The sequence below is a fragment of the Rattus rattus genome, chromosome X (assembly GCF_011064425.1).
Source record: "Rattus rattus isolate New Zealand chromosome X, Rrattus_CSIRO_v1, whole genome shotgun sequence".
Lineage (NCBI taxonomy): Eukaryota > Metazoa > Chordata > Mammalia > Rodentia > Muridae > Rattus > Rattus rattus.
In genome coordinates, this window is record NC_046172.1 from 66,726,979 (window position 1) to 66,739,620 (window position 12,642).

The following is a 12,642-nucleotide window of genomic DNA, read 5'->3' on the forward strand; positions in this document are numbered from 1 at the left end:
ACTAAAGATGTTGAACATTTCTTTAGGTGTTTCTCAGCCATTCGGCATTCCTCAGCTGTGAATTCTTTGTTTAGCTCTGAACCCCATTTATAATAGGGTTATTTGTCTCCCTGCGGTCTAACTTCTTGAGTTCTTTGTATATTTTGGATATGAGCCCTCTATCAGTTTTAGGATTGGTAAAGATCTTTCCCAATCTGTTGGTAAGGCAATTTATTTTTAAAAGAGCATTTAACTGAGCTTATAGTTCTGTAGAGTTAGGGTTCATGATGGCTGAGCAAAAGAGCGGCAGCAGGAACATCTGGGAGCTCACATTTCCAACCACCACCACAAACAGAAGGCAATGAACACATCGGGAATGGCACAAACTTTTTGAAACCTAAAATCGTGATCCCAGTGACACACCTCCTCCAAGAAGATTACACTTCCTACTCCCTCCTAAACTGATTGGCCAACTGGGGACGAAGAGTTCAAACATATGAGATTATGTTGGTCATTCTTGTTCAAATAACCACTGAATTTAGGGTGAGAAGGTGAGGATGAAGGACAATATGGATAAGGGAAGAGGAAGAGGAAGAAGAAAGGGTAATGGACAATAATATCCCATGAGGACAGGAAAAATGATACCTAAAACTACAGTAGAGCATATCAGGAGTATTTTGTGACAGAATAACTGTAGAAATATGTACAATAGAAAGTTTCAAGTATTATAACATTTCAAAAACCCCAATTCTCTTGTTCTGATATGTTCATGATAATTGTAGATCAACCTACCATAGACTTTCAAATAGGAATGGAAGTAGAAGTCTAGCTCGATATTGACATATAATGAGTGAACATGCTCTTTAATTTCAGGTCACCCTTTTACTACTTAACATATTGTTTCTTAGAAACAGTGGACTTCAAAAACAGCAATGTGTCCTTCCCTCACAAATAAACTAACTTATGATTTGTTCTGGGTTTAGTAGTCTTCGTGTGTAGCAAGCAACTATGAGACAATATGTAGAAATATGTGACACAACATGCAGAAGAGGGAACTTCCTGAGAACAGGGTTATTCTGTCATTTTCATCATTCCAACACTCCAAAAGGAACATATAATCTTCGTGTTTTCTACATGTCCTGAAATCTTATTCTAATTAATTTCTTTACTTATACTATGGGTCAGCAGCTGACAATCAACCTTAATGACCATACTTTTCTCCTATGAATCTAAACTAAAAGCTCATTATAGACAATATCTAAATGTACTGGAAAAAACCCACCTTGTACAAATATCTAGAAAAGGTAATAGCATAAGACAGGACAGAAATTGGCATATCCAATTTGTTCTATAAGTTTTAATAGTTCTATACACCAGCCAACAGAAATGTAACTTTCTTCCTCCTTGGACAGAGCAGATACTCATCTTATTTACCCAAGAGGGAAGATAATATAAACTAATGAGGATCATACATTTCTAATCTTTTTATTTTCACTTTGACATAATCTATAGTTGCCCCAACAGGTAGATTATAAAAGAGCAGTCTCTTTACTTCCTTATCCTGTCTTTCTACTTTTTATGCATTTTCAGGGTATTTTTCATTTACAAAGGCAGATCTGCAAATACCACAGACGGGCTAAGCAGACTGCTGTGAATAAAAGGAAGTAAGAACAATGATGCAGGTCTGAAATTGAAAGGGTGAAACCATCAGACAGCAGTCCCCTGGGGGACAAAGACTGTATATAACTACCAGATCAAGTTCTTATGAAAGTAAGGAATAAATCCAACATTGAACAGAAAAAAATAATTCTCAAGTTAATGGAAAAGACACGGCAATTTCCTATGTAAAGGGAATAGCGCAGTTATCTATAAATACGTGAGTATGCACATACATGTGTATGGAGATGTGAGTTTTCTAAGTGGTGAAAAAGAACAGAAGAGAATGATGTTGTATGTGGGAGAAGTAATCTAAACAGACCTCAAATAGCAAATACCATGGTCTTAGGCCCTAGACCTAAAGGAAAAACTACTTTCAGTTCAGAGTAAGCTTGAATCTAAATCTGAATATTAGTTCAAAGAATACAAAATGGAATTCCTGTCTTTTTTCTTTTGTAGTACAGTACAGAGATTGATTGAACCCCTGGCCTTGTGCATTACAGTTTATGTTCTAACACTGAGCTATATTTCCAATGCAGAAATTCATAAAATCTTGATATGCTGATGTGGTTGTATGTGTATGCAAAATATGCTAAGCCTATATATAGATGAACTTGATCCAAACAACCTATGTGGTAATTTTAATCAACTTGAACACAGAGAAGGCTAAGGCTTCTAGAATTCCGAATTTCAATTTATGAACATTATAAGTGGCATTTTAAAAAGGAAAAATTTCTATGCAATAATGTATTAAGTTAAATGGAAATTTAGTTTAAAATAACCAATGTGTGATGATTTTTACACTGACTATGCTTTTCAAATGAGATTTTTAAAACATGCAGAAATAGAATTTTTGTATATTGTCTGCTGATTTTATATATATTCCAAAGTCAGTCCTCCCGCCTTGGTCTCCCAAAGCTGGGATTGCAGGCATGCGTTGCTGTGAATTGTTATGACTAATAATCCATAATATTCTCAATGGAGATTCTTATATATTTGAGCTTGCTAGCCCCCTTCAGCCAGTTTGCCATATGGCACTATGACATTATTGACACGTTAACAAGACATTGGTATCCTTCGAGATCACCAGACAGTGGACAAAGATTTTACTCTGCTCCAATATTCCTTTTGGGTTTTAAACTGTTGGCATTTAAGGCTTTGCCCTAGGTACTAAATCACAGTAAAAGTGAAGAACTACCCCCATATAATTGTATCCCACATATTCAGTTATAAAGAAAAAAGAATTCTTATATGTAATTTGGTATTATCATTCATCATTATATGCAGAAAATATGGCATGCCCCCAAATCCAATGTAACCCAATGTTTAGAATCACACACACACTCCTACAATTTTATCTTCTAGAATTGTGTGTGGAAAACTCTATGACCTGCTCAGTCTTAGATAGAATTGTCCTTCTCAGTGGAGGTGACTACCATCCCATAACCAAGTTTAGTTATCATAAGAATAATTGTCCTGAAAAATATACATGTTCTCCTACTGTGGTAAGTGATCTATTTAATCATTATAAATCACTTTTACTCTTGCTTACCCTTTGTAAAATTAATTTAGACTAGTTAATATGGACTCCCCATGGTTCTTTATTCCTTTGTGCTAATAAAAGTAGGCGGGTGCTAATTTGGGATTATCTTGTGAAATTTCCAGGAAAAGCCCAGTCTGACGGATTTTTAATATAAAAATGGGTCAGATCTTGTCTACTCATCTCTGCATTTACCATAGAGCTTATTCTAGTAGATATTCAGTATCTAGTTAAGAATGGACATTTGGACTGCTCTCCTAGTGATTCAAGAGAACATATCTCAATCCCATATTCTTTCTTTTGTTGTATGACTGAGGGAGCCTTCTAATGTTACAGTTGTATAACATTATTCATTGCATATATTGGGATTTTTAATTGTAATTTTTATTTTTCAATTTTAAGTTACCATTAATCATTAAACTCCCCCAAACTAAGCAGGGACTATCCGCACATAACTACAATTTCAGCACTCAAAAGACAAAGAAGTCTTGTGAGAGCCAAGCCAGCTTAGGCTATGTGGGTCATATGATCTATACATAAATACTTCAGAATAATGGGCTGTGTTTGGGGTTTTCAGCAGTTCTCCCTACCTCCCAACTCCCTCTTCTCTCAACATAACAAGGAATGTTGCTTACAGTAAACCGCAATTCCCATGGCAATCCTAGATTCTAGTGAATCCCTACAAGAGAGGCTTGATTTCTCCTGATCAACTAAAGAGCCTTGGGCAGTTTTTTAAACTATAAAAACACATCCTGTCCATACTTTGGCTCTAACTATATCATAGATATAAAACATTTTGGAAGGGGCGCATTAATGATTTAGCAGTCCTTGAGACCTCTGATTGAATTCATTAATTCAACACTTTGAGTTCCTCTCAGGTACACTGCAAGATATACTGCAACATAAGCCTTAGAGAACTGGAACACCCCTGCAATAATAGCTGGCAATACATCCAAAACTAGTTTTCAGTGAAGCCAGCTGGACATTCACTTTTCAAGTGAGCCAGAGTTTTCATTATTGGTGACTGTTCACACTTTTAGCAGTGGCTACAGCTAAGTAATTATTTCACTAAGAAGCTCAAACAGAGCAGCTATACACATGTCATCTGTTAGCTAAAAGATGCTCCGTGACTTTAGAAAATAAGAATCCTAAAATTTGAACATTTTGAAAATGAGTGTCCACTATACATACCTCAGTAATCAGTACTGAGGAGAAGAAATATTTAAAAATAGAAATTATGATAAATGAAAATAATCAAAGAACATTTTTTCACTATGGTATTAAAAGAGAATCTATACCCTTTCCTTTATCTTGTTTCTCTTTCAGAAAATTGACAATCTACTATAAGGATATATATATAGCTGAAAACGAGACAAAAGTAAAGGTGTGTTTTTAAAAGCAAAAAAAAAAAGATATCTCAATTGAGATGTCATTCAAATAACTCATACACTATGATTTTGTTTTAGGTGGTGGCTAGGAACTCCATGGGATTCAAAAATTTCATTAGCAGATAGGCCAAGATCTCAAGGTATATTTGAGCAGAAAACCGAGCTAAAGGTGCACACGAGGGGAAGACAGTGAAGAAGCTAACTTTTATTGGGCTTGTATGGCCAGTCAAACAACAAATGAACCGCAATCTACTACTGTCAGTACATATGGAGATATTCTAATATCATTTAGTCACATTGATTGTTATCGTTTGATATTTTTGAGTCAGGATCTCACTATATAGCTCTGGTTGACCAAGAACTAATGAGGTTGTCCTCATATTTGTAGGGATCTGCCTGCCTGTCTTCTAAGTACTTGGATTAAAGATATATGCAATACAACCAGCCCATTTGTGTTATAACTCAAGAATACAAGTGGATAATATACATGGTGAGTTTTTGGCAACTGGTATTCCTCCAAGTGAGTCACTTAAAAAGTAAACATAAAATCTCAAAGGGAATAAAGCTACAAGTCACAACTCCAGAACACTAATTATAACCTTTTCTCTTAAAACATTTTCAATTATCAGCTCCCAAGGAAAGCATAATAGAAGAGGAGGTACCAAGCTCATTTCCTTATGCAACGAAGTCTTCCCACACTAGTAGTAAAAAATTCTTTACTGGCGGTGATTTACTTACCCACCTAATGCTCACTTAACATGTTTCAGAAAAAACACTATAAGAATTTTCAAATAGAAACAATTAGTGTCCACAGTAATTAGTATCCTTTTTCCCCAAAAGCAAGAGGATCTACTTCGGCAGAAACTACTGATTCTCCTTGTAGCCATCCTCAGCCCCTATAGCTGCTATAGGAACTAGTTAAGGCAGATAGAGCCAATAATAAATACATTCATCATTGCACCCTTTCAAAGCCCTTTTAGTTCATATAACGGATGCATTCAAGTCCCTTTTCAGTCCATCTGAATTCTACTTATATTTTAAGGCACAGATAGATATATTTTACCGTTATCACAAAACCTTTTCAAGATTATTGTGCCATATGGATATCTGGTCTGTGGACTATACCAAGCTTTTGGTATGACTCATTTCTCCCTTAAAAATACATTATCTATACATCCTGACATATGAGGATGACAAAGGATCTGATTATGTTGACCTTGGAAGAGAAATATTGTAATGACTAGAACAGTTTTAACATAAATGAAGCTTCATGATGTAGATGAAAAACTAACAATTCACTTTTGTTGCAGAATGGGATAGAATTAGAAATTAGCTGCAATTTAAGCTACATAAGTGGGCAGTAAATTTTTATCATATATTTGTTCTATTTTCCATGTACTATATTGGCAATATCCATATTTTGTCTCATTTAGCTATAGAGGACTGTCTACCAATGTAACTGGTTACTATAGGATTAGTTGTGTCTTCAGAAATTTATTGGTTCTTTAAATATTCTTCTGTTTTGCTATTTTCAATGAATATATTTGGCGGTGGTTTCTTATGCAACAAAGACTAAATAAAACAGAAATTTGTATTTATTAGTGCAGTGTTGTCATAACAAAAAATTGAAGTCAAACTAATTTATAGAATTAGGCAGGAGGCAGAGACTGGAAAAGTGGTAAGGAAGATGTTACCATGATATGTATGCAGATGAGGACTTGCAAATACGGCTCCTCGGAAACAGTTCTTCTGATCCAGAGACTTTTGCCTAAACACACAAAATACATGGCCCATACACATACCCGATATACAATGTTGGGATGCCAGCAAGTACTTTAATTTAAAAATGAAGCGATTAGGAGACACACAGAAGATATTATCCATGGCAATTTTTTCAGTTGTTTAACTTTCTTTCTCAGGGTTTCTTTTTTTCCTTTTTTTATTGGATATTTTAAAATGTACATTTCAAATATTATCCCCTTTCTTGGTTTCCCATCCATAAATCCCCTATCCCATCTCCCCTCCCCCTGCTTCTATGAGGGTGTTGCCCTACTCACCCAACCACCCACCCCTTCCCGACTCCCTGCCCTGACATTCCCTTACACTGGGTGGGTGGGGGCGTCTAGCATTGGCAGGACCAAGGGCTTCTCCTCCCATTGGTGCCCAACAAGGCCATCCTCTTCAACATATATGCAGCTGGAGCCATGGGTCTGTCCATGTGTACTCTTTGGATGGTGGTTTAGTCCCTGGAGCTCTGGTTGGTTGATATTGTTGTTCTTATGGGGTTGCAAACCCCTTCAATCCTTTCTCTAACTCCTCCAACGGGAACCCCATTCTCAGTTCAATGGTTGACTATGAGCATCTGCCTCTGTATTTGTCATGCTCTGGCAGAGCCTCTCAGGAGACAGCTATATCAGGCTCTTGTCAGTATGCACTTCTTGGCATCAACAATAGTGTCTTGGTTTGGTGGAGGCATGTGCGATGGATCCCCAGGTGGGTCAGTCTCTGGATGGCCTTTCCTTCAGCCTCTGCTCCAAACTTTGTCTCCATATTTCCTTCTGTGAATATTTTTGTTCCCCCTTTTAAGAAAGACTGAAGCACCTGCACTTTGGCCTTCCTTTTTCTTGAGCTTCATGTGGTCTGTAGATTATCTCTTGGGTGTGATTTTCTGTGATTGGGTTACCTCACTCTGAATGATATTTTCTAGTTCCATCCATTTGCCTATGAATTTCATAAAGTCACTGTTTTTAATAGCTGAGTAGTACTTCATTGTATAGATGTACCACATTTTCTGCATCCATTCCTCTGTTGAAGGACATACTCCTCTCATCAGAAATTGGAAGCAAGGAACCCGTGTGTGGTGAGGTAAATGGCACTAGAAAAGTCTAGATGTCCTATTTCAATACTGATAAAATATGTTCATAAAGTAATGAAATAAACTTTTCTTTAGAAAACAAATCTGAGGTTTTGCACACATGTGGTCTACTTTAAAGAGGTTAATTTAGACAAGAGCAAGCAGGCTCCAAGTGACATAGCTTCTACCCATAAAGTTCTGAGCAACATACTGTAGTATCTGAAGAAAATATTACCAGAGAATTCCAAACCAATTTTAATTAATGTCAATTTTGTGAGACTAATGTATATGTTTCATAAAGTGACCAATTTAGAAGACAATATTCGTTTTAATATGTAAATATTGATTTATAAGAGCAAATATTGATTCCTTTAAAATCACAGTCCACAGGCCTTATCTCACTCCCTCAATTACAAGTGCCTTTTGGGAAATACAATTTTAAGTATGCATACCCTGTATCATCGTTTTCTGGCCTCCACAGGTACACACACACACACACACACACACACACACACACACACACACACACACTTCTTTCAAAAATTCAAATCTATTCAAGGCTACACCTTATTTACAGTAACAGTATATAATAGAATAGTATTAATATGAATTAAAAATTTGAGTACACACTGTATGTCAGACACTTGGTGAGACATAAAGTTCACTTATCTCATCAAGTGATTCTTAATCAACAAAAATAGTCAGACAATTAAATTTTTGTGACTAACCCCCTCCTCATATCAACTGAATGCATTCTAAGGAAGAATTATTGTCTTATAATCACCAATGGATAGCTCATGTCTGGCCTAGACTACTTACTTACTAATTTTTTCATCCATAGTCAAAAACATTATAGCTTATTAAACATTATTTCAGGATTATAATTATTTTCATGTTTCTACCTTTTTCTTGTGGTAAAAAGTGCTGTTATTTGTTTAAAACTGATAGTATCAGGCTGGTGGGATAGCTTAATAGTAAGTAGAAAGTATGTACGTAGTTAGTCAGTATCAAACCTGAAAGACCTGGGTTTATTCCTCAAGATCCATGGTTGAAGTTGAGAGAGCTGAGAGATGTGGGTTATCTTCTGACTTTTACTCACCTGTTATGTGTGTCTTTCCCACAAAAATGAAAAAAATTATAATAAAAAGCAGTATCTTTATCAAACTGTAAGACGATTTTTCTTCCATGATAAACAAATCAAATTTAAACCAGCTGACAAAAACACCATAGCTTTGTTTGTTAGTTTGTTTGATTTTTTTACTAGATATATGTTGACCTCAAATTATCATGGATTTGAAAACATTAATTGTATTCATTTTTATGGTTTTGTAACAAATTCCTACAAACATGATAGCAATTTACTCCTCACAGTTCAAAAAGTCACAAGTCTAAACTCAAAGGAGCGGTAGGGTTGCATTCTCTGTAGACCTAAGGAGATTCTTCCCTTCTTATAACACACACACACACACACACACACACACACACACACACACACACACACACATATATGTATATATATATGTATATATATATATTTAAAGCACAAAAATCCATAATAGCATAATAATCTGTTCATTTTGATATTGCTTAATTACATCCACAAGGACTTTTCTTACAAATAAGGTACACTTCTGGGTTGTCTGTGAACCAGAAAGGAAGCCCCCATCAAACATTCAACCTGTTGGGGCTTTGATCTTAGTATTTCCAGCATCCAGAACTGTAAATGTGGTATTTTATTGTTTATAAGCACCCAGACTATGATAAAGTTTTACAGTAACCCAACCTAACATACTTATTGAAATTAGGAAGAATCCGGAGCATCTTTGCTTTAAATATTTCTTTATAATAGGTGGCACTTTTCACACGTTTGGCTGAATATGGTGGGGGTCTCCAACCCACCTTGGTGGTGATGATTCAGCATAAAAAGTACTTATAGTAAACTTCCATTTCACAGTTCTGATAAATATAGGCATTCATCCATTTCTTTAGAGCATTCAGCAAATACAGTATGCCAAATGGTGTAGAACAACAATCTCAAAACCGTGACCCATGTAATTAAGGTTTTTTAAAAGAGCTATGGACAGCATGACAATTTCCATATGAACACATTCCTAAATTTGAACTGCCTGAAAGGTAAAAGGAATAAAGACGTTTGCATAACCAAAACACAACCACTTGCAGTAAGTCTTCCTGTTTTAGTTGATCCCCAATATCTCACATTAGTGTTAACATCACAATATCATCGTGCCAATAAACCCAATAACATCATATAACAGAAATGACTTTAAAAGTACCAGTTTAAAAATTCAAACATACTAAAACGTTCAGTCTCTTTAAAATACCCATGTTTCCTTAAAGTCAAAAATTAACTCTGGGATCTTGTAAAAATGAAAAGGAAATTATATAATGTCTTACTACAAGAGGGAAAAATCAGGGCACAGTCACAACCAAATCAAAGCAAACCAAACTTCACCAGTGTAAAAAGTTCAGTGCTTTGCATCTGGTACCCACTCAAAATCCTCTGAACTCCGAAGGCCCTGGGCAGCTCCACTTCTCTGGCTTTCCCTGTTGGCTTGGACCACTTCCACTCCATAGCTACTGCTATCCTTGATGTTTTTTCTACAATCATGTCATCTCCAATACACTGGGGTCTCTACAGCAACTTGGTGGTGGCACCTTCACCAACAGACTTTCTAGCCTCTCAAACAGTGCTGAAGTTCAGATGCTCTTCCTGATCCCTCTAATGCCTTCAAAACTAATACCCCATGGGAGACTCTTTACACATTATCAAGTTTTTCTGCCACCATTATTTGTAGCATTTGTCTACTCTGGACTACAGCTTCTATGTGCTGAGCCCCAAGGAACTACTCCCAGAAGATTTCACCTCAATGATGCAAGTCTGTTCTTAATAGCAGCTGATTTCTAAGCCCCAGTGAACCAGCAATTGTCTCAGCAATGCAGAAGTTTCACTTCAATGATGCTCCTCTCTTGTTAATCACAGCTGATTCTTTCAGCTCCAGTGACACCACAGATTCTTATTTCAAATATACCACATGACCCTGATAGAGTCTTTGCCTCCTTCTGAAACTTTGCGAGCCAGGCCCCCATCATCTGCATGGATCAACACTTGTATCTTCCAATCCCCCATAGAATAGCCCATTAGGGTTTGAATAGTCACAGATTTTTCCTGCCCCAATTCCAAACTCTTGTTACAATCCTCTCCAAAACAACATGGCTATGCCTATCACAGCAATACCTGGTGACCTGGACCAATTTCTATCACAGTTTGCTTTCTTTTGCTGCGATAAAACTCTGACCAAAAGCAACTTGGGGAAAAAAGGTTTATGTCATCAGACAGGTTACAGTCAATCCCTGAGGGAAGTCAGGACAGGCATTCATGTCAGGAACCTGCAGGCAGGAACTGAAATAGAAGCAATGTTGCTTCCTGGCTTGCTTTCTGTGGCTGACTCAGTCTCCTTTCTTAGGACCATCTGCACAGGAGTGGAACCACTCACCTTTAGTGTGCTGGGCCCTCCTATACTGACCATTGATCAAGAAAATGCCCTAAAGACTTACCTATATGCAATCTAATGGAAGTATTTTCTTAACTGAGGTTCCTCTTTCCAGATAACTCTAGTTTGTATAAGTTGACAAAAAAGGGACAATTACCAAGAAAAGCTTCCTGGGTGCATAGTTCATCCTTTCTTTATAAGTTAGTTATGTAATATTCAAATTTTCAAGGTTTAGTGTATACAGTGTCAAGGTTTTCTAGTAGCATAAATAAAAACATCTTTGTCTCCTCAAGATATACCCTTTGTTAAGTAGGATAAGAATGGGGAAGATTTGAATATGCATCAGTTGGAGAGAATTGAATGGGTGTAGAGTTAATAGGCAGAAACTCAAAAAGAAATGATCAAAATAAAGAGCAAATTATCCAGAAGAGGAAACAGCATTTAGAAATGTTCTTGAATTTAGTTGAAATGTTTTGATTTCAACTAAAGCATATAATTCCTTAGATTTCTGAAGTATAGTAAACACAATGCCAAGAAATATTTAAGTTAAAAGTAAAGAATTCTGTTAACAAATTTGTACTGTTCAACCAAAATTATGTAAAGAAAAAGTAATTTTAAAAGACAATTTAACACAAAGTAGACTAATGTTAAGTAACGTTTACCAGTTGAAATAGATTAAGTAACTAGCAGGTTATGGTAATATGGATAAGTAGATAATAGGTTCCTGGACCAAGAAAGTTTATGGTTTAGGACACAATAATGTGTGTGTGTGTGTGTGTGTGTGTGTGTGTGTGTGTGTGTGTGTGTGTGTGTGTGTATGTGTGTGTGATTAAAGGTAGAAACAACATTTGAGGACTAGGTTGTTCAGCATAGGAAATGGGTCTACTGTACTATCCACTAGAAAACAACCAATTCAAATATATTTTATGTGAGAATGCATTTCAATGACAAAAAACTTGCCTAGTATATATGAGCTTCTAGTTTTAATCACATACACACACAAAGTAAGTATTTGTTGAGTATTCAAAAAGAGAATTGAAAGGTAAAGAATTGAAGGCAAAAATCTTTCTCTTTATGTTAAGGTATAGACTTTATCATTGTGACAAATTTTTTAAAAGGAAAGCTAGTTCATAATTATAACGCTAATTGATTTTCATAGAAAAGCTCATAGTTGAGGTCTCTCTGGGAAATTCTTACAACTTTTGGCTTGGAAAAAAAAGATGTTTCTGGTGAGTCTTCATATAAAATTTAATTATCAGGTTCTTTCCTGCAAGGAGTGCTCTTTGTGGTCCCCAGCTACCCTGTGATGCTTCTCACTTAGATGTACTTTGACAGATTAAACCCAAACAATTCATATCTGTCGCATGTTAGGTACCAAAGGGATACTACTCAAAAGAAAAAGGAGACAGACTTGAGACATTCATTAAAAGAGACAATCAAAAGAATGCCAGTGTTGGGTAGGAATGTGAGAATATAACTGAATTCAGAGGGCTACATAGTTTCCCCTGAATATTTTGTTTTTGACAAGTTTGAAATGAAGGAGGGATGGAGTCCATTTCCTAGGCCACCATTTGAGCTGATCTGTTCTTTTCATGCTTGGGATGTAATCAAGGGTCTTATGTATATATATATATATATATATATATCAAGAAAGTGTCCTACACAGAGGATCTGGTGCAGACCTGTGCCGACCCTGTACATGCCGCTTTAATC

At 36.1% G+C, this 12,642-nt stretch overlaps 1 protein-coding gene across 1 annotated transcript in view; it reads right to left on the reverse strand.

Annotated features, from left to right (window-relative positions):
* Nexmif (neurite extension and migration factor) overlaps nt 1-12,642 on the reverse strand; it is a 136,794-nt gene that overhangs the window by 88,981 nt on the left and 35,171 nt on the right.